Here is a 20,968-nt window from a genome sequence, read left to right as displayed (position 1 = left end):
CAATTCATGGAAATATGAAGAAGTTGACAAAGTTTATTAAATAACATAAAGATATGTCATCAATAATTGTGAAATAAGTGAATTAGGAAACTGCTTACATTAAAGGTGGCAAAAATGAGTACACCCTTGATTAAATTCTAAAAACATGGAATACTCTTGTACTTTGTATGTCCTCCATTAATTTTAAGTACTGCAGTGACCCTTCTTGGCATCAAGTGTACAAGTTCACAACATATTGTCATATCTGTCCAGTTCCAGTCCTGGAAGATGATCTCCTTGAGTATCTTGATGTTTGATGGGGAGTGCTGCTCAACTTGTCTCTTCAAAATTCCCCACAGGTACTCAGTAGGGTTGAGTTCGGGTGAGCTGCAGCACCTTGTTCTTCCTTAAGAATGCAGCAGTGGCCTTGGAGAAATTTTTAGGGTCATTGTCATGTTGAAAAAGTGCCCGCTGACCCAGAGTGTGGAGAGAGGGTAGTAGCATTTTCTTTCAAGATTTTGCAGCACATCTGCGAATTCAAGCCATTGATGAAGTACAATTCCCCCACACCTTCGGCACTCATACATCGCCGTATAAAAACTTTACCACCGCTGTACTTTGCTGTGGGGACCGTGCACTTCTCACTATACCCCTTCCCCTTGTGACGCCATACATTTTGGATGCCATCAGATCCAAGAAGATTGACTTTGGTCTCATTAAACCTGAATGTTGATTCCCAACAGTCTTCACCTTTGTCAATTTGGGCCTTGGTAAAGGCTAAACGGGCTTTCTTGTGCTTTGGCTTCAACAGTGGCTTCTTGCATAGATGACAATGATGCATTCCACTTTTATGCAGGGTGCGTGTCTTAGTGTGAGATGAAACAGTCACTCCAGTTTGGCTTTTCACAGCTGTTGCCAGCTCTGAGGTACTTGCTTTGCAATTATCTTGCACTTTTATGAATAGAGATCGTTCATCATGAGGTGAAAGTTTACTGCGATGGCCTGAAAGGTTGAGGGAGCTTGTCACGAGTCCATCCTTTTTGAATTTCTGTATCACTTTTGCTATTGTGTTCTGACTTAATAACAGTGATTTTCTAATCCTCTTGTACCCTTGTCCACTTTTGTGCAAGGAAATAATTATCATTCTCATGTCTCAAGACAATTCTCTCCCATGTGGTGTCATTCTTGTCAGCAGTAAATCTGATAGTGATGCAATGAGTAAAATACTACTCTTAATTGTCAACCAATTACACTGTTTGCATGTGGTAGTTCAACAGACTCAACTGCTGATCAATTGCCCTTAACTAGCACCAGAGAACATTTTTATTAAGTTTTTTATTTTGTAACTTTCAGGGGGGTGTACCCATTTATGCAACATGGCATTTTATCATATTGATAAGAATCAATTTTCTTGTTTAGTATTGACATGTTTAATAACTGATAAACCGAGTTGCTGGAACATTACAGGAACCCCAAATATGTCTTATTTGGGAAGAAATCTAGCTAAATTTGTTAGGTTTCAGAGGGGGAATACTCTTGCTATGTACTGTTTTTATATATATATATACATATATATACACTACCGTTCAAAAGTTTGGGATCACCCAAACAATTTCGTGTTTTCCATGAAAAGTCACACTTATTCACCACCATATGTTGTGAAATGAATAGAAAATAGAGTCAAGACATTGACAAGGTTAGAAATAATGATTTGTATTTGAAATAAGATTTTTTTTACATCAAACTTTGCTTTCGTCAAAGAATCCTCCATTTGCAGCAATTACAGCATTGCAGACCTTTGGCATTCTAGCTGTTAATTTGTTGTGGTAATCTGGAGAAATTGCACCCCACGCTTCCAGAAGCAGCTCCCACAAGTTGGATTGGTTGGATGGGCACTTCTTTGAGCAGATTGAGTTTCTGGAGCATCACATTTGTGGGGTCAATTAAACGCTCAAAATGGCCAGAAAAAGAGAACTTTCATCTGAAACTCGACAGTCTATTCTTGTTCTTAGAAATGAAGGCTATTCCATGCGAGAAATTGCTAAGAAATTGAAGATTTCCTACACCGGTGTGTACTACTCCCTTCAGAGGACAGCACAAACAGGCTCTAACAGGTACTATTCAATGAAGATGCCAGTTGGGGACCTGTGAGGCGTCTGTTTCTCAAACTAGAGACTCTAATGTACTTATCTTCTTGCTCAGTTGTGCAACGCGGCCTCCCACTTCTTTTTCTACTCTGGTTAGAGCCTGTTTGTGCTGTCCTCTGAAGGGAGTAGTACACACCGGTGTAGGAAATCTTCAATTTCTTAGCAATTTCTCGCATGGAATAGCCTTCATTTCTAAGAACAAGAATAGACTGTCGAGTTTCAGATGAAAGTTCTCTTTTTCTGGCCATTTTGAGCGTTTAATTGACCCCACAAATGTGATGCTCCAGAAACTCAATCTGCTCAAAGAAGTGCCCATCCAACCAATCCAACTTGTGGGAGCTGCTTCTGGAAGCGTGGGGTGCAATTTCTCCAGATTACCTCAACAAATTAACAGCTAGAATGCCAAAGGTCTGCAATGCTGTAATTGCTGCAAATGGAGGATTCTTTGACGAAAGCAAAGTTTGATGTAAAAAAATCTTATTTCAAATACAAATCATTATTTCTAACCTTGTCAATGTCTTGACTCTATTTTCTATTCATTTCACAACATATGGTGGTGAATAAGTGTGACTTTTCATGGAAAACACAAAATTGTTTGGGTGATCCCAAACTTTTGAACGGTAGTGTATATATATATATATATATATATATTCCAGTGATTCAACTAAATTCTTTGAGACAGTACAAGCCTGTTTCATGCCATAAGCAATCGTCATTAGCAGCTGATGAGTGCGTGACGCACGAAACAAGCTTGTACTGCAATGTATTAAAAGTTTTTTAATTTATATATGAAAAAACATATATATATATATATATATATATATATATATATACACTACCGTTCAAAAGTTTGGGATCACCCAAACAATTTCGTGTTTTCCATGAAAAGTCACACTTATTCACCACCATATGTTGTGAAATGAATAGAAAATAGAGTCAAGACATTGACAAGGTTATAAATAATGATTTGTATTTGAAATAAGATTTTTTTTACATCAAACTTTGTTTTCGTCAAAGAATCCTCCATTTGCAGCAATTACAGCATTGCAGACCTTTGGCATTCTAGCTGTTAATTTGTTGAGGTAATCTGGAGAAATTGCACCCCACGCTTCCAGAAGCAGCTCCCACAAGTTGGATTGGTTGGATGGGCACTTCTTTGAGCAGATTGAGTTTCTGGAGCATCACATTTGTGGGGTCAATTAAACGCTCAAAATGGCCAGAAAAAGAGAACTTTCATCTGAAACTCGACAGTCTATTCTTGTTCTTAGAAATGAAGGCTATTTCATGCGAGAAATTGCTAAGAAATTGAAGATTTCCTACACCGGTGTGTACTACTCCCTTCAGAGGACAGCACAAACAGGCTCTAACAGGTACTATTCAATGAAGATGCCAGTTGGGGACCTGTGAGGCGTCTGTTTCTCAAACTAGAGACTCTAATGTACTTATCTTCTTGCTCAGTTGTGCAACGCGGCCTCCCACTTCTTTTTCTACTCTGGTTAGAGCCTGTTTGTGCTGTCCTCTGAAGGGAGTAGTACACACCGGTGTAGGAAATCTTCAATTTCTTAGCAATTTCTCGCATGGAATAGCCTTCATTTCTAAGAACAAGAATAGACTGTCGAGTTTCAGATGAAAGTTCTCTTTTTCTGGCCATTTTGAGCGTTTAATTGACCCCACAAATGTGATGCTCCAGAAACTCAATCTGCTCAAAGAAGTGCCCATCCAACCAATCCAACTTGTGGGAGCTGCTTCTGGAAGCGTGGGGTGCAATTTCTCCAGATTACCTCAACAAATTAACAGCTAGAATGCCAAAGGTCTGCAATGCTGTAATTGCTGCAAATGGAGGATTCTTTGACGAAAGCAAAGTTTGATGTAAAAAAATCTTATTTCAAATACAAATCATTATTTCTAACCTTGTCAATGTCTTGACTCTATTTTCTATTCATTTCACAACATATGGTGGTGAATAAGTGTGACTTTTCATGGAAAACACAAAATTGTTTGGGTGATCCCAAACTTTTGAACGGTAGTGTATATATATACACAGTCTCAATACAGATGCAGGGAAAAAAAGTTTTAATACACTGCACTACAGGCCTGTTTCGTGCGTCACGCACTCATCAGCTGCTAATGTGGTTCAACAAAGAAATGCATACCGTTTACATTGCCCAGCATCACGCCCCTAATTTTGGTTGGACAGCAACCAATCAGTTGAGGAAACATTTAAACTGTAACACCCAATGGGGTGGGTAGTTATGATGCACAGCAACCAATGGTGGCGTAGAAAACATTACAACCGATGGAGTAAGGGACTGGGGCTTGTTTTGAAAAGCATTTAAGGACCAGCGCACTGTTGAAATGGCATACATTTAAAATATAACAAGTTAATTTATGTAAATCATATTTGTATAAATTACCTTGGTGGTGTTGGGGCACAGTTGGAAGGACAGGCATTTTTTTGTTTTTTGTTTAAATGTATTTTGACTGCCTGTAGTTGACATCTCTGAGTCAAATTAGACTATTATTTCACGATACATCAAGGCAGGAGTGGAAAGCTGTGATTTACCAACTATTTCACTCATAAATGTGAAGGGAAGTAAAAAGAAACTTGTCTCTTGCACTTTGAGAGATTTGAGTTATCTGTAGTGGCTTATGCTGCTGATACTAAATTGGCATCTGTTGTGTAACAGGGCCCATGACTATTTTTCTTTGAGGTCAGTAAACTTCCTCACAGTATTCCTTTTAGCTCACCTTTGAGAAAAAGCAACTACAAATCAACATAAGTATACCCAACAATGACCCTGGCAGTGATTATTCTAATCGCTAAATGCATTCTAGAACAGATTACATAACAATATTATACCATGTCAATATTTTTAGCCCAGTTGCAGGGCTGACAAATATTTTATTGTGAGTGGAAGACATACATGTCTCAAAACATACATTCTCTCTTCTAGCCATTTTTTTCATGTAAGAGAATAGGTAAGAACCTTTAGTGTATTTATTTAACCATACTTGCTACCAGTGATATCTGACAATAACTATCAAAGCTGTGAACCAATACATTTCAGATTGGGTGTGGTTTATCACTTTAAGCCATAACTCAGTGACCATCCATCACTTTCAAAATACTCAAACAGGGTTATCAGTAGCACAAAAATCACCTATTGCCCATAACGGGCTTAAACCCTCATGTTTCCATTTGCAGCTCTGTATGCTTTTGTTTTGTTTTGTTTTGTTTTGTTTTACAACATCCATATTTAAATACGAAAAAAGGCAAAAAAAACCCCAAAACATTTTCAACAAATTTAGCAGCATCTTCTCAGTACCTGTAACAAAGCAATCCAGAAGGGCAATCATAGAACTAAAATTATACGCTATAATGTCAGCAAGTATTAAATAATTTTTCAGTCCTCTTGACAAAATAATACTTAAAAGTGGTTAATGATTATTAAGTGCTTTTGTGATTTTGAACACACATTCTTAAATTGTAAAAACAATGACATCCAAACAGCTCCTCAGGGGGTAACTTTTCAAGTTACAAGCAAGGAAGCCAGTCTTGTCAACAGTCTGGTTTTGGAGCTACTGGTAGGTCAGTCTAATCAGAAGAACAGTTCCAATGTTAACATTATAAAACGTTCAGATTTTGTAACCTGGATTCAACCTTTCAAATTCACCTCTCAAAAAGCTTTGCCAACTCCTCAGTAATTAGGAAAGGCAACAACTAGAAGATATAATTCTACTACTTTCCAACCAGTCAGGAAAGATATCAGTGGGGACGATCAGACCCATCTCTGAGTCAAATACGTCGAAATAAACTTTTGCCAGCGTTAGACAAAAATTGGTTATCCATCATATTTGGTGACCTTTGCTTAATTTTAATTTTAATTTTAAATTAACCTTTGCCTAATTTGCTCTCAAGAGCCAACATGTTTACTGTCATCCTAAAAAAAAATAATGTGCTTTGTACGAAGGGTCCGTAAGAAGCACCTGTTTTCTGGCTCAATGCCACTGCATTTTTCAAAATTTGGCCTGCATCTTTTCATTAATTGTATGAGAAATAATTTTTATGGAAAAACTACAGTGAGAAATAGAATTTTATTAGTTGGCATGACATTCAATTACCATGTTGAAACAAATCTTTAATGAAATGGTAGAACTATTTTATGTGCATGGGATGAGATTAATGCTTAATAGTAGGGCTGAGGAACATGCCATCAGAATATGAGCAACCAGAATGTGACATTATTTTAATGTCAAGTAAATACAAACCAAATCTTCAAGTGACTTGCCATCCTCTTGTGTGCATACTGATGGATGAGAGGCTGGGGTTACAGACAGTACTAAATAAATCTAAATGAAAATATTATTAAAAAAAGGTGCATTCTATCCAATCCTAGATGCATTCATCAATAGACTGATGTTATGGACCGGGGGACATCGTGGCTTTGCAGATGATCAATGCTTCTTGACAATGGAAAGGCACTAAATCTCTAGTTAGTGGAGAACCATAGAACTGCATGAGGAGTAGCGCCCCATGCTTTAAACAAACATGTGCAAAAGAAACCCTATAGGGGCATCCTGACAGATGACCTAGGTGAGGAAATATTATATATCAAAAAGTGAGTGAAATAATTTTATATTACCAAATTAATTCAAACAATTAACAAACATCTCAGTGTCTTAACCAGGCTACGATTACCACAGAATATGACCATATTCCATATGACCATGAAGAGGATCAAATAATTTTTCTATACAGATGCTACAATATAACACGATTACTTTCTGATCATATTGGTGCATGTACACAGACCTATTGATTAGTCCTTATAAGGTTCAGATAAGGCTAAGGTCTGAGGACAGGTGGCACTGTGAGAAACAAAGTAGGGTGTGGTCATAACTGAGGACAAATATCATCTCAGTCTGCTATGAAAAGGAAAACAAACTGCCACCATAATTGTGTTCTTTTTATGTCACTAGATCTTCTATTTTGTTGAATTTTCACCTTTTGACTATCATGCAATTTTACTGAAATCTGAATCCACAGTGCTAGCTAGCTTTTAGAGTACAGGTCCCCCCCATTGTGCAGTTTGTTAGAATATGTACCCCAACTCTATTGCCCACATACTTCCCCTATCATCCAGTCTTTTATGTACTGTATGATTTATGTAATGGTCAGAAACCTTAAGGAATCTGGTGTTGCTACCTTTGCAGCACAGTTTATTGGGGGATTCATTTTTGGCAGGCATTCTATATGTATGTTTTTGTATGTATACAAATGGTGCACTTGCAAAAACTGAGTCACAACTTTGGGACCGCTAAAGATTGACTTCTGAACAGTTGATTTCAGAGTTTGAGGTAGTGCTGGGATGGTAGGGAAAAAAGTTCATTTCAGGGTCTGTATTTACTATTGTGGCACACATCTGATGCAGTCCAATTGAATTGCTACAGTATCCAAGACACTGTTATGCTCACTTATGTTCAACGTTAGATACACATATGGATATGGATGGAGCCTTCTGTCCATACTCTGCGTTCATTTTGTCTGTATTTGTGCATGTTTTGCGAAAGCTTACAGATACAGATGAAACAGAGTCGTACCACTAGAAATCATGGGGGCAGTGTTGCCAATAGTTCAGGCAAGACCAGTGAGACATGATGAAGACATTTTAAAAATGGCAGAACTCGCAATGTATTTAATGCCCTCACAGACCACCGCTGTCTACAATGCTGCCTCAGCTTTTGCCTCTTTCTGGTACATTATAACGACCTCCTCCACCATCGCCGTGTTTGTTGTGACTCTGAACTGCCCCCTACTGGATGTATTGCTTAACATCCATGCCAACATAAAAATGCATGGAAGTATGTGGGCAGTGACAGTCACATCGTTTAAAATGAACCTATTTATTTTTTATGTAAAGGGAGCGTAGATGAGCCTTTATCTGTTGTGTTAAACTGTTGTGGATAAAGAGTTTCATAAACTTGGTCAAGAAGGCCAACCAGGGAAGGGTCACAAAAATGAAACTGAATTGATCATATCTTCTTCATACACAGTCAGTCTGTTTCTCTAACGCACAGATATTGTATATATGCAAGTTCAGTGATGGAACAACTTAACTATCTGGGCGACATGGGACTTGACATTAACTTTTTGGACCACTTGCCCAAAAAGTTAATGTCAAGTCATGCTGTATAATAGGAAAATGGGAAAGACTGCACCAAAAAACAGTTGTTATAGATTGAATTAAGAAGAGAGTGCCACATACTGTTGCTTACTTATGTGTAGAAAGCATTAATTTTATTTATGTGCTAAAAATGAACTCGCCCCTATTTAACTTCCCTGCTATCACAGAAGAATCTTATTCAGCTAAAAAAAACAAAAAAACAAGGGCATCCAGGTGGCATGGCGGTCCATTCTGATGGTTACCAACATGGGGATCGGCAGTTCAAATCCTCGTGTTACCCCCAGCTTGGTCAGGTGTCCCTACAGACGCAATTGGCCTATCTGCAGGTGGGAAGCCGGATGTGGGTATGTGTCCTTGGTCGCTGCACTAGCACCTCCTCTGGTCAGTCGGAGCGCCTGTTTTGGGGGGGGAGGGAAACTAGGGGGAATAGCGTGATCCTTCCACACGCTTCGTCCCCCTGGTGAAACTTCTCACTGTCAGGTGAAAAGAAGCAGCTGGCGACTCCACATGTATCGGAGGAGGCATGTGGTAGTCTGCAGCCCTCCCCGGAGCAGCGGAGGGGGTGGAGCAGAGATCGGGACGGCTCGAAAGAGTGGGGTAATTGGCCAGATACAATTGGGGAGAAAAGGGGGGGTGTCCCCCACTAAAACAAAAACAGAGAAATCAGCATTTGGGTTCAGCGTCTTCTCTTTTCCACCAAACATTTCTGCTTACATGTCCCTATCATAATCAGCCTGGGTGAAAAGCAAGCTGCATACCGACATACTTTAACAGCATTTGCCAGTGTGTCACCATCATATATAAGTTTTTTTATTGATCTTAACCATTGCTTGCAAAGGTTGCTGTTTTTAAGTCATTTGGCGACTGGTGAAAGTTTAGTGTTACTCCTTGCTTTATCTTCCTCGCAACACAGCACCCAGACACAGTGTATGACAATGGCATGTTTCAAGAAAGCAATCTATTTTATCATTCTCTTCACATATAAAATTACAGGAAAAAACGGAAATCCCAGGCTGAAAGGCTCAAATAGACAGAAAGGGGAATTTTCTCTGTCAATATGAGTTGCATTATAAATATTGACTAGGATAGCCATCAACATTTGACTGAAACTTACATTAACAGCATGTGTTCTACTTTAAGAATGAACTGTAATGAGAAAAAAAAACTGTTTTGCTTTTGGATCTGGGTACGGCCCTTGACATCAAGGATCTTACAATTCTCATAGATAGATTGGAAAAGTGCGTAGGCCTCTCAGACATAGCTCTGAAGTGGTTTCGGTCCTATCTAGCCAACTGTTAGCCCTTTGTCTTAGTAAAATATTTCTCATCAGAGAAATTGATAGTTTTATATGGATCAGCTCTGTGCCTACATCTATTTAGTCTTTACATGTTACTGCTAGGTTCCATTATGCAAAAATATAAGCTAGATGGCCATTGTTATATGGATGACTATCAACTTTATTTAGCTGTCACAGCTGACAATTTCGGCTTGTTAATGAACCTTGTAGATTGTCTGTCAGGTATAAATGCATGGATGTTACAAAACATACTCCAACTAAGTCAAAATAATACTGAAATGTTAGTAATTGGTGATAAAAAGCAAAGAGACCCTCGGATTTCAATGTCACATATGCCAAAAATCTAGGTGTCATCATCTATACAGATCTGAACTTCTGACCGCATGGAAAGAATTCAACTAAAACAGTTTTTTATCAACTGAAAATATCTCAGAAGTTAAGTCTTTTCTTTCCCCACCTGATATTTAGAAATTGGTCCATCCATTTGTTAATGGTAAGCTTGACTAACAATGCATTGCTATCAGCATTGTCCCAAAAAAAAGAAAGAAAAAAAAACCTAACACATTAACAGCTGGTCCAGATCACTGCAGCTAGAGTACTAACAGGAACAAAGAAGATATGTTACATCACTCCTCTTCTGAAATCTCTTCACTGGATGCTGATTATTGATATAATAGCTTTTAATATTCTTTACTTATTTATTACTCATTAAATGGGCTCTCTGGGCACTATATTAATGATATGTTGAATAAATATGTTCAGAATCAGAATACTTTATTTATTCCCGAGGGGAAATTGAGTTCTATTACAGACACTCACGCTCTAATAACTAAACACTAACAAGATTCAAGATAAGAAAATAGAAACAGAAACAAACAGAAATAAAAGATAAATAAGAAATAGAAATAAGAACAAAATATATCAACAGGCATGGTGCACATAACACCCTATCTATACTGCTCTACCGCAGCACACAACAAGCAGCACAAACAAAACTCGACAGGGCCAATCCAATGACCATTAACTCAGTGTCTGACAGTCTGAGTCTGAGGGAGGAGTTGTAAAGTTTGATGGCCACAGGCAGGAATGACCTCCTGTGGTGCTTTTCAGCAGAATGAGTCTATTACTAAAAGTACTCCTGTGCCCAACCAGCACGTCATGGAGTGGGTGGGAGACATTGTCCATGATGGCACGTAATTTCACCCCCACATCATCACCAGCCTTGCGGATCAGTTTATTGAGCCTGTTTGCATCCGCTACCCTCAACCTGCTGCCCCAACACACAACAGCAAACAGGAGAACACTGGCCACCACAGACTCATACCAAATCCTGAGCATTGTCTGGCAGATGTTGAAGGACCTCAGCCTCCTCAAAAAGTAGAGACGGCTCTGTCCCTTCTTGTAGAGGGCATCAGTGTTCTTAGCCCAGTCCAGTTTATTGTCTACATAGTATACACTCCCAGGTACTTATAGTATTCCACAGTGTCCACACTGACCCTCTGGATGGAGACAGGGGTCACTGGTGTCATGTCCCTCCTCAGGTCAACAACCAGCTCCTTTGTCTTAGTCACATTGAGCTGCAGATTGTTCTGCTCACACCACATGACAAAGTTTCCCACCACAGCCCTGAACTCGGCCTCCTCGCCATTACTGATGCATCCGACTATAGCAGAGTCATTAGAGAACTTCTGAAGATGGCAGGACTCTGTGTGGTAGTTGAAGTCCATGGTGTAGAGGGTGAATAGGAAGGGAGACAGGACTGTCCCCTGTGGAGCCCCAGTGTTGCTGACAACTCTATCTAACACACAGTGTTGCAAGCGCACATACTGTGGTCTACCAGTAAGGTAGTCAACAATCCAGGACACAAGGGGAGCATCTACCTGCATTGCTGTCAGCTTCTCACCCAGTAGAACTGGCCGGATGGTGTTGAAGGCACTGGAAAAGTCAAAGAACATGACTCTCACAGATCTTGCTGGCTTGTCCAGGTGAACATAGGCACGGTTAAGCAGGAAAATGATGGCATCCTCAACTCCCAGTCGGGGTTGGTAGGCGAACTGGAGGGGGTCTAAGTGTGGCTTGACCATTGGCCGAAGCTGCTCCAGGATGAGTCTTTCCAGAGTCTTCATGATGTGTGAAGTCAATGCTACCGGTCTGGAGTCTTGGAGTCCTTGGGATGTGACGTTTTAGGCACAGGAACGAGGCAGGATGCTTTCCACAGCACGGGGACCCTTTGAAGTCTAAGGCTCATGTTAAAGACATGGTGAAGCATTCCACATAACCGAGGGGCACAGGCTTTGAGCACCTTGGGGCTAACACCATCCGGGCTTGCTGCCGTGCTTGCGTGAAGTCTCAGCAACTGTCTTCTGACATGGTCAACCGTGAAGCACACTGTAGGTGTTACAGGTGGGGTGGGGGGAGTCGTCAGGATGGAGAGGGCCATTAATCCAGGAACCCAGGGAGGGGGGTGAGTAGGGCCCCTGCACTGGAGGCTGGGGGGATGTAAGGAGGAGGAGGGGGAGGGAGGGGCAGTGAAGTTGACGGTTGGTGAGGGCAGGCAACAGATGAGACCGGGAGGGACGGGGAGGGGTCATTTTGTCAAATCTGTTAAAAAACACATTAAGTTCATTGGCCCTGTCCAAGCTGTTTTCCACTGCTCTGCTGCCAGTTGGCCTGAAACCAGTGATGTATTCACACCCCTTCACTTAACCCCACATTTTGTTATGTTACAGCCTTATTCCAAAATGGATTAAATTCCTTTTTTTGTCTCATCAATCTACACACAATACCCCATAATGACAAAGTGAAAAAGGTTTTGTGGAATTTTTTACAAATGTATTAAAGATAAAAAACTGAAATATTGCATGTACATAAGTATTCACACCCTTTCTATGACACTCAAAATTGAGCTCAGGTTCATCCTGTTTCCACTGATCATCCTTGAGATGTTTCTACATCTTGATTGGAGTCCACCTCTAGTAAATTCAATTGATTGGACATGATTTGGAAAGGCACACACCTGTCTATATAAGGTCCCACTGTTGACAGTGCATGTCAGAGCAGAAACCAAGCCATGAAGTCAAAGGAATTGTCAGTGGACCTCCGAGACAGGATTGTATCGAGACACAGATTTGGGGAAGGATACAAAAAAATTTCTACAGCTTTGAAGGTCCCGAAGAGCACAGTGGTCTCCATCATTCGTAAATGGAAGAAGTTTGGATCCACCAGGACTCTTCCTAGAGCTGACTGCCCAGCCAAACTGAGCAATCGGGGGAGAAGGGCCTTGGTCGGGGAGGTGACCAAGAACCTGATGGTCACTCTGACAGAGCTCCAGCGTTCCTCTGTCGAGATGGGAGAACCTTCCAGAAGGACAACCATCTCTGCAGCACGCCACCAATCAGGCCTTTATGGTAGAGTGGCCAGACGGAAGCCTCTGCTCAGTAAAAGGCACATGATAGCCCACTTGGAGTTTGCCAGAAAGCACCTAAAGGACTCTCAGACCATGAGAAACAAGATTCTCTGGTCTGATGAAACCAAGATTAAACTCTTTGGCCTGAATGCCAAACGTCACGTCTGGAAGAAACCAGGCAGCTCTCATCACCTTGCTAATACCATCCCTACAGTGAAGCATGGTGGTGGCAGCATCATGCTGTGGGGATGTTCTTCAGCGGCAGGAACTGGGAGACTAGTCAGGATCGAGGGAAAGATGAATGGAGCAAAGTACAGAGAGATCCTTGATGTAAACCTGCTCCAGAGCGCTCAGGACCTCAGACTGGGGCGAAGGTTTACCTTTCAACACGACAACGACCCTAAGCACACAGCCAAGACAACGAAGGAGTGGCTTCGGGACAAGTCTGTGAATGTCCTTGAATGGCCCAGGCAGAGCCCAGACTTGAACCCCATTGAACATCTCTGGAAAAACCTGAAAATAGCTGTGCAACGACGGTCCCCATCTAACCTTACAGAGCTCGAGAGGATCTGCAGAGAAGAAATACCCCAAATATAGGTGTGCAAAGCTTGTAGCTTCATACCCAAGAAGACTTGAGGCTGTAATCACTGCCAAGGGTGCCTCAACCAAGTACTGAGTAAAGAGTGTGAATACTTATGTACATGCAATATTTCAGTTTTTTATTTTTAATAAATTTGCAAAAATTTCTACAAAACCTTTTTCGCTTTGTCATTATGGGGTATTGTGTGTAGATTTATGAGACAAAAAAAGGAATTTAATCCATTTTGGAATAAGGCTGTAACATAACAAAATGTGGGGTTAAGTGAAGGGGTGTGAATACTTTACGGATGCACTGTATGAGATGGTTAATTTCTGTTCGGTTCAACGGTCTTGTCATCTCACCCTTGATGTTTTGGATAGCTTCGTTGGCGAGTCTGATGACTTCTTTGGAGTGGCGGTCTTTCTTGGTCTTTGGGATTATTAGTCGTTCTTCGATAGGAATTTCTTTCAGGGTTTCCCATCTCTGCCAGATGCTTACTGTCATCTCTGCTTCTTTCTCATTGTGTTCTTCCTGGACTGCTTCTGCTTGGTGTTGTACTTCTGGGGGGGGGGGGTCTGTGATGGTGGTTTCTGCTTGTTCTTCTTCCTCTTCACCAGTTGCTGCTGTCTCGTCTGGTTTGTTGATGTTTAGCTCCTTGATGTTCATGTTGGGGATGCTCTCTGATCTTTTTTCGTATGTTTTCGAGTTCCAGATCTGTTAGCCTTTGGTTTTTAATGAAGTTGCGCCTGACATTGGCGATTTGTTGGCATCCATATTCAGTCTGTTCACAGGGTGTTTTTCTCACCAGATGTTGTAGGCAGCTTTGGATGTTGATGTTACTGTCGGGTTTAGTGAAGCAGTGTAGAATGCTTCCATGACATCTTTATACTCTTCCCTAGACCATTTCTGTCTTGTTCTTTTTGTTTGGTTTTTAGTTGTTGTAAATAGAAGGCCACTGTGAGGAGTATCCTCGTTGTGGTGTTCCTCTACTACTTGGTGGGTAGAGTTTGTTCCAGTAGCAGACTTTTCAATGCCAGCCTAGTTCCTCGCTGGGGATCACAGTCCTTGTTGACTTGCGCGACGACCGATGCGGTTTTGTGATTTAGTTAGTCGTAATTGCATCATTGTGTTTAATTGTCAGAGCCCCTTTAGCCGCTTGTATTGTTGGCTTGCCATACTTGCGTTGCCCGGTCCGTGCCACGTGGAGGAGGAGTTGAACTTCTATGAACATTATTATCCATCCATCCATCCATTATCTGAACTGCTTATCCTGCTCTCTGGGACGTGGGGATGCTGGAGCCTATCCCAGCAGTCATTGGGTGGCGGGAGGGAGACACCCTGGACAGGCCGCCAGGCCATCAGACAGGGCCGAGGCCGACACACACACACACACACACACACACACACACACACACACACACACACACACACACACACACACACACACACACACACTTATACCTAGGGGCAATGTAGTATGGCAGATTCCTCTGACCTACCTGTCTTTGGACTGTGGGAGGAAACCAGAGCACCCACTAGAGCCACCAGTCCATCACAAGGCGCAGGTTATTATAATGATAATAATAATAATAATTATTATTATTACTAATAAAAGTGTAGGGACCAGTGCTGCCCTTGGATTACAGTACCCATAACTCCCTGATCAACCTCACAAGTGATCTCCACCCATCGTCTCAGCTCACACTGTAGTATTATTGGTTATACTAATTCTGTATCTGGTAACACAATTTCGCCCATAAAAGCACGGTGATTTTTAAATTTGCTCTCTCACTGTAGACCATGTATGCACAGCACTCAGAGATATCTTTTCTGCATAAGAACAACAAAAATAAAGGACCACATGTCTTCACATTACCGCTGACCACGGTTTAATTGGACGATAACTTTATCTTGATCATTTTCTAACCAGCCGTTTTAACTAGTTAAGTTTTCCTGCAAGATATGCCATTTCCACAGAAAGAGAAGGTGACTGGATCCCTTTTTCTTAAACGTCAACACAACTGGATATTAGACTCAACCAAGATCATCAGGCGATGGACGGAGCATTGAGAATTTTCAGCTGACGAGCTGCCAGAAGGAAAGAAATTGTGTTCTGTGAAGCTGCTTTTCAAAGCCAGACAGCCCGGTAAAGAAACTGTTTTCCCGAACCTGCTACCACGCTTTCCTTGGACAACAAAGGACTTTGATCACAGCAAGAGCTATCATCAAGTAAGGCTTTGCATTTGGGCAGAGTTAGTTTAATAGTTGGTCTAATTATTTCACATAGAAAGTATAACATAAGCTGATTGTAAGTTTTAATTTTTTTTCCTTTAATTTTTCTTTTGTTTCAATCTCTCTTTGTTACATTAGAAAAGTGCTTTTGGTTGAATTCATTCACTATTCACTTGCACACACTGATCAACATAGAGTCTACTTTCCTTGTATTCATTTGCTACTTCAGTTTTTAATTTTGGTTCTTTTGTTTGCGACCTTGGTAGATAGATTGCAATCTCTATCTGTCTCTGTCTTACTAACCCTCTTTGCAAAAATCTGATCACACTCCTTTGCTGCGCGCCATCTTGCCTGCACAGCCATGCGCAGTCTCTCTCACAAATGCAATCTCCTTTTGTTCTTATGGCGCCATTTCCTCGTCACACGCAATAATGCACATTTGCACGTGCATGCACATACTTACTCCCACATGCACACACACACACACACACACACACACACACACACACACACACACACACACACACACACTCCTATACCCATAGAATATTTGCACAGCCTTACTACCTCATATCACCTTTTTTGCCTTGATCATTACATTGCTGCTCATCACTGATTGTACCTTGTACCTGATCAGTGTTAGTGAGATAATTACTGTTGATGAGTATTAGTCGATTTTCTTTCCTAGATTGTTATAATAAATTGTTTTCATTAAAGTAAGTTGTTGTCCTACCCGTTTTGTGACAATATTTATTGAAGCCTTCCCCTGCCAAGGTTCTCCAATCGGTGAAACATTGATTATTCCATCAACTTGAATGGTTCAATTAGTGAACACCAAAATTAATGGTTAATGACTGATTTAATGAGACTGGCTTGATTATTCCATCAATTTAAGTAGTTTGATTATAAAGTAGTAAACCCCAAAGTTAATGGTTGATAAATTCGAGACTGATTTCATGAGACTGATTTGATAAACCTTGTTGCACTCGCAAACAACAACCGCAAAAACAAACAATTTATATAGCAAATTTCATACATGGGCAGCACAATGTGCTTTACATAAGATGACAATATAATCGAAACACTCTTATACGTGCAAATGTGGAAAATAAATGAGCACATCATGTGCACAGGAATTGGAACAGGATATACTAATGTCAAAATATACAAAACATCCCCCCCAGGAATTTAGCCCTAGGCTGTTGTGAAAATTAAGGTTTTTAACCTGCTTTCAAAAGTGTCCAGTGTGTGTGTGTGTGGGGGGGGGGGGTCTCGCTCTGTTCCTCAGGCAGGGTGTTCCATCTACTTGGGGCATTAATACAAAAGGTAGCTTCCCCTGCTTTAGAGTTAGTACAGCAGATGGTTAAAGGTCCATTGGCTTTGGACCTGAGAGTTTTTGCTGGTTTGTATCTAATTAGCATGTCTTTTATATACTGAGGTGCAAGGCCATTTAGAGCTTTGTATACAAGCAACAGAATTTTAAAATTAATTCTAGTTTTGAGGGGGAGCCAATGCAGAGACCCACAAACAGATGTAATGTGTTCATACTTTTTAGTTCCCGTGAGAACATGTGCTGCCGCATTTTGAATTAACTAGTTGCCACACAACTGATTTTGGGAGGCCGGTGAATAAATCATTACAATAGTCTAGTCTATTTGTTTATAAAGGCATGGATTAATTTCTCACAGTCTTAATTTTGATAGAAAGCCCCTCAAGTTTGAAATGATTTTGTGAGATGATTGATATGGCTCTTAAAATTTAGATCGCCATCTATGATTACACCCAGATGTCTAGCTTTGCTTTTGCACTTCAGAGACAGCGAGCTGAGATGAGCTGCAATTCTGTCTTTGCACCAAAAATGAGTATTTCTGTCTTGTCTTTGTTCAATTGTAAGAAGTTCTCTGACATCTATAGATAAATATCGTCAATACACTTGAGTTAGGGAATGTATAGGCTCTCGGTCATCAGGAGATAGGGATATGTACAGTTGTGAATCATCTGCATAATTGCTGTAATTTATTTTGTGTTTCTGTATAACATGTGTGAGTGGAAGCATATAGAGGTTAAATAGTAATGGTCCAAGAATTGAACCTTGGGATACCCCACACATAATACCCACTTTGTCCGAGGCAAAGTCTCCAATGGGCACAAAGAACTGCCTGTTCTGTAGGTAGGTTCTAAACCAGGCCAGAGAGGCCGACCCATTTTTCTAATCTCTCTAGTAAAATATCATGGTCAACAGCGTTGAAGGCGAACAAAGGAAGGAGCGCAAGAACAGATAAGTTATTAGAATCTGTGTTCATATGCATATCATTCACAACTTTGATAAGTACTGTTTCTGTGCTATGGTGAGATTGAAAACCTGATTGATGAATGGCTAGAAGCTTGTTTGATGTTAAATAGTTATTAAGCTGAGAATTAACTGTTTTTTTCAAGTATTTTGCTGAGGAATGCTGAATTGGAGCTGGGCCTATAGTTGGCAATAACTGTCACATAAAGGTTGCTCTTCTTCAGAAGTTGTTTACTGACAGCTGTTTTAAGTGCTGCAGGAAATATACCTGACTGAAGAGAGCAGTTAATAATTTCTAATACCTCCGGTGTTAAGCAGTTAAAAATAGTTTTAAACAATGTGGTAGAGAGAGGATCCAAGCAGCAGGTGGAGGACTTGAACTGCCCAACAATATTGTTTAGTTTTTTAAGGTCTAGAGGGTCAAAGTGAGATGTGGCGCCAGTGATATTTCTGGAAAACTGGAGGATAGGTTCATTTGTGGATCTTGAGGGACTAATGTTCTGTCTAATGGCAGTAATTTTGTTATTGGAGAATGTAGCAAATTGCTCACATTTTTCAGTGGACAGTATCTCTGATGGGTTTGGAGATGGTGGATTAAAGTCGATCAACAAAAGTTGATCATCAAAAAAAAAAGCATGGTGGTGTGGTGATTAGCTGTCACCTCACAGTAAGAAGGTCCTGGGTTCAAACCCTGGGGTTGTCCAACTTTGGGGGTCATCCCAGGTCGTCCTCTTTATGGAGTTTGCGTGTTCTCCCCATGTCTGCAGTGGGTTTTCTCTGGGTGCTCTGGTTTCCCCCATCATCAAAAAGGCATGCATGTTCGGGTTAATACTCTTGTCTGTGCCCCTGACCGAGGCATGGCAAGACAAACTGGAGTTGGACCCTGGGTGCTGCACGGCGGCTGCCCACTGCTCCTAGCTACACACCTAGGATGGGTTAAATGCAGAGCATAATTTCCCTACGGGGATCAATAGAGAATATCAAATATCAACAGTAGAGAAGATCACTTTACTATTGTTAATATTTTCATTAATGACATTAGAGGAAAAAAACTCTCTGGTCTGTTTAATATTTCTTTGTTGTACTTATTCAGTCTATCCTTGTCGATTTCAAGGTGAACCTGAAGTTTAGTCTTTCTCCACTTGCATTCTGCCTGGTAACACTCTCTTAAGCTGCCTAACAACCACTCTATTTTTCTTGGAGGCTTTTTTGTGTTTCTATGTTTTTAGTTTTAAGAGGCGCAATGTTCTCAAAGATATTTCGTAATTTTGACTTGAAGTTGTTCACAATATCCTCGGTTTGTGATGCCATGAATGACTAACTCATTTACAGTTTTCTTAAACGTTTCAATTGTATTATTGTCAATGAAACTTTTTTTGATTGTTCAAGTGCTTTTGTGATGTATGGGAAAAGCATCAAACATCAAAAACTAAGCAACAGTCATCTGAAATAGCAACAGCTATGACAACACACTGGCCCCTCTCAAAACAAAAACAGTCTCCTTCAACACCTCTGCACCCTGGTTCACACCTGAGCTCTGCACAATGAAACAGACTGCCCACCAACTGGAACGACTCGTCAAGAAAACATCTCTCCACAGCACTGAAATTACACTCCTTAAAGTACTTAATGATCTCCTCACCTCTGCTGATACTGGAGCCCTTAACAACCTCATCCTCCTCGACCTGAGTGCAGCCTTCGATACTGTGAGCCACAACATCCTGCTCACCAGATTGAAAGATGTCAGTATTGAAGGCACCTTACTCAGCTGGCTCCAGTCCTACCTCTCCAACAGGTCACACTTCATCTCACTTCACAACCACTCCTCTGTTCCATCCACAGTCACACAAGGTGTTCCCCAAGGTTCTGTACTTGGCCCACTCCTTTTCATCATCTACATCCTCCCTCTTGGTCAGATTCTCCGCCATTTCAACTTGGACTTCCACTGTTATGCTGATGACACCCAGATATACCTCAGCACCAAATCCCCTCACCTACTCCTGTCTGTCTGTAATTAAAGTCTGGATGCAGCAAAACCTTCTCAAACTCAACAGTGACAAAACTGAACTCCTCTTCATTGGCTCCAAGTCCACTCTCAGCCAAATCAACAACCTTGCATTCACCATCGATGGCACTACGGTCTCCCCTTCCTCCCAGGCACACAACCTTGGTGTGATCCTTGATCCCACCCTCTCCCTGGAGCCACATATCCGCTAAATGGTCAAATCCTCCTTCTACCACCTTCACAACATTGCAAAAATAAGATCCTCTCTCACACGCTCTGCTGCTGAGATACTGATCCATGCCTTCATCTCCTCCCGCCTTGATTACTGCAACTCACTCCTCTATGGCATCAGTGCTAGCTCTGTCAAGAGACTCCAATTGGTCCAGAACGCATCCGCCCGACTTTTAACTTTCACCAAATCCTGGCACCACATCACCCCAGTCCTAAAAGACCTCCACTGGCTACCCATCTCCCACCAATTACAACCCTCCCAATTACAACCCTCTCGGCCCCTCAGATCCACCTCAGCCTCCCTTCTCTCTACCCCCAGGTCCAATGTCCGTGGCTTTGGCGACCGAGCCTTCTCCAGAGCAGCTCCCAGGCTCTGGAACTCGCTTCCCCAAATCAATAGAGACTCAGAACCCCTTGCCTTCTCGTGCCCCCCCCCCCATCCACTCATCCACCCCTGGTCTGGGGCAGGCTGGGGACTGAGCGCTCGACCTGCCCCCCTCCCTCAACTCCCTCCCTAAGGACATTGGACACTGCTGCGGGCTGCCCACATTCAGGTCATTGGTCGGGACTTACCTCTTCAGACTTCATCTGTGATTTATGATGTTTGTTTTTCTTT

At 41.3% G+C, this 20,968-nt stretch overlaps 1 protein-coding gene across 1 annotated transcript in view; it reads left to right on the top strand.

Moving 5' to 3' along the window:
• tmtc3 (transmembrane O-mannosyltransferase targeting cadherins 3) overlaps positions 1-20,968 on the top strand; it is a 126,487-nt gene that overhangs the window by 70,188 nt on the left and 35,331 nt on the right. The window lies entirely within an intron of this gene.

The sequence above is a fragment of the Lampris incognitus genome, chromosome 6 (assembly GCF_029633865.1).
Source record: "Lampris incognitus isolate fLamInc1 chromosome 6, fLamInc1.hap2, whole genome shotgun sequence".
Taxonomy (NCBI): domain Eukaryota; kingdom Metazoa; phylum Chordata; class Actinopteri; order Lampriformes; family Lampridae; genus Lampris; species Lampris incognitus.
The sequence above is the reverse complement of the archived record's forward strand: the minus strand, read 5'-3'. Positions and strand labels throughout refer to the sequence as shown.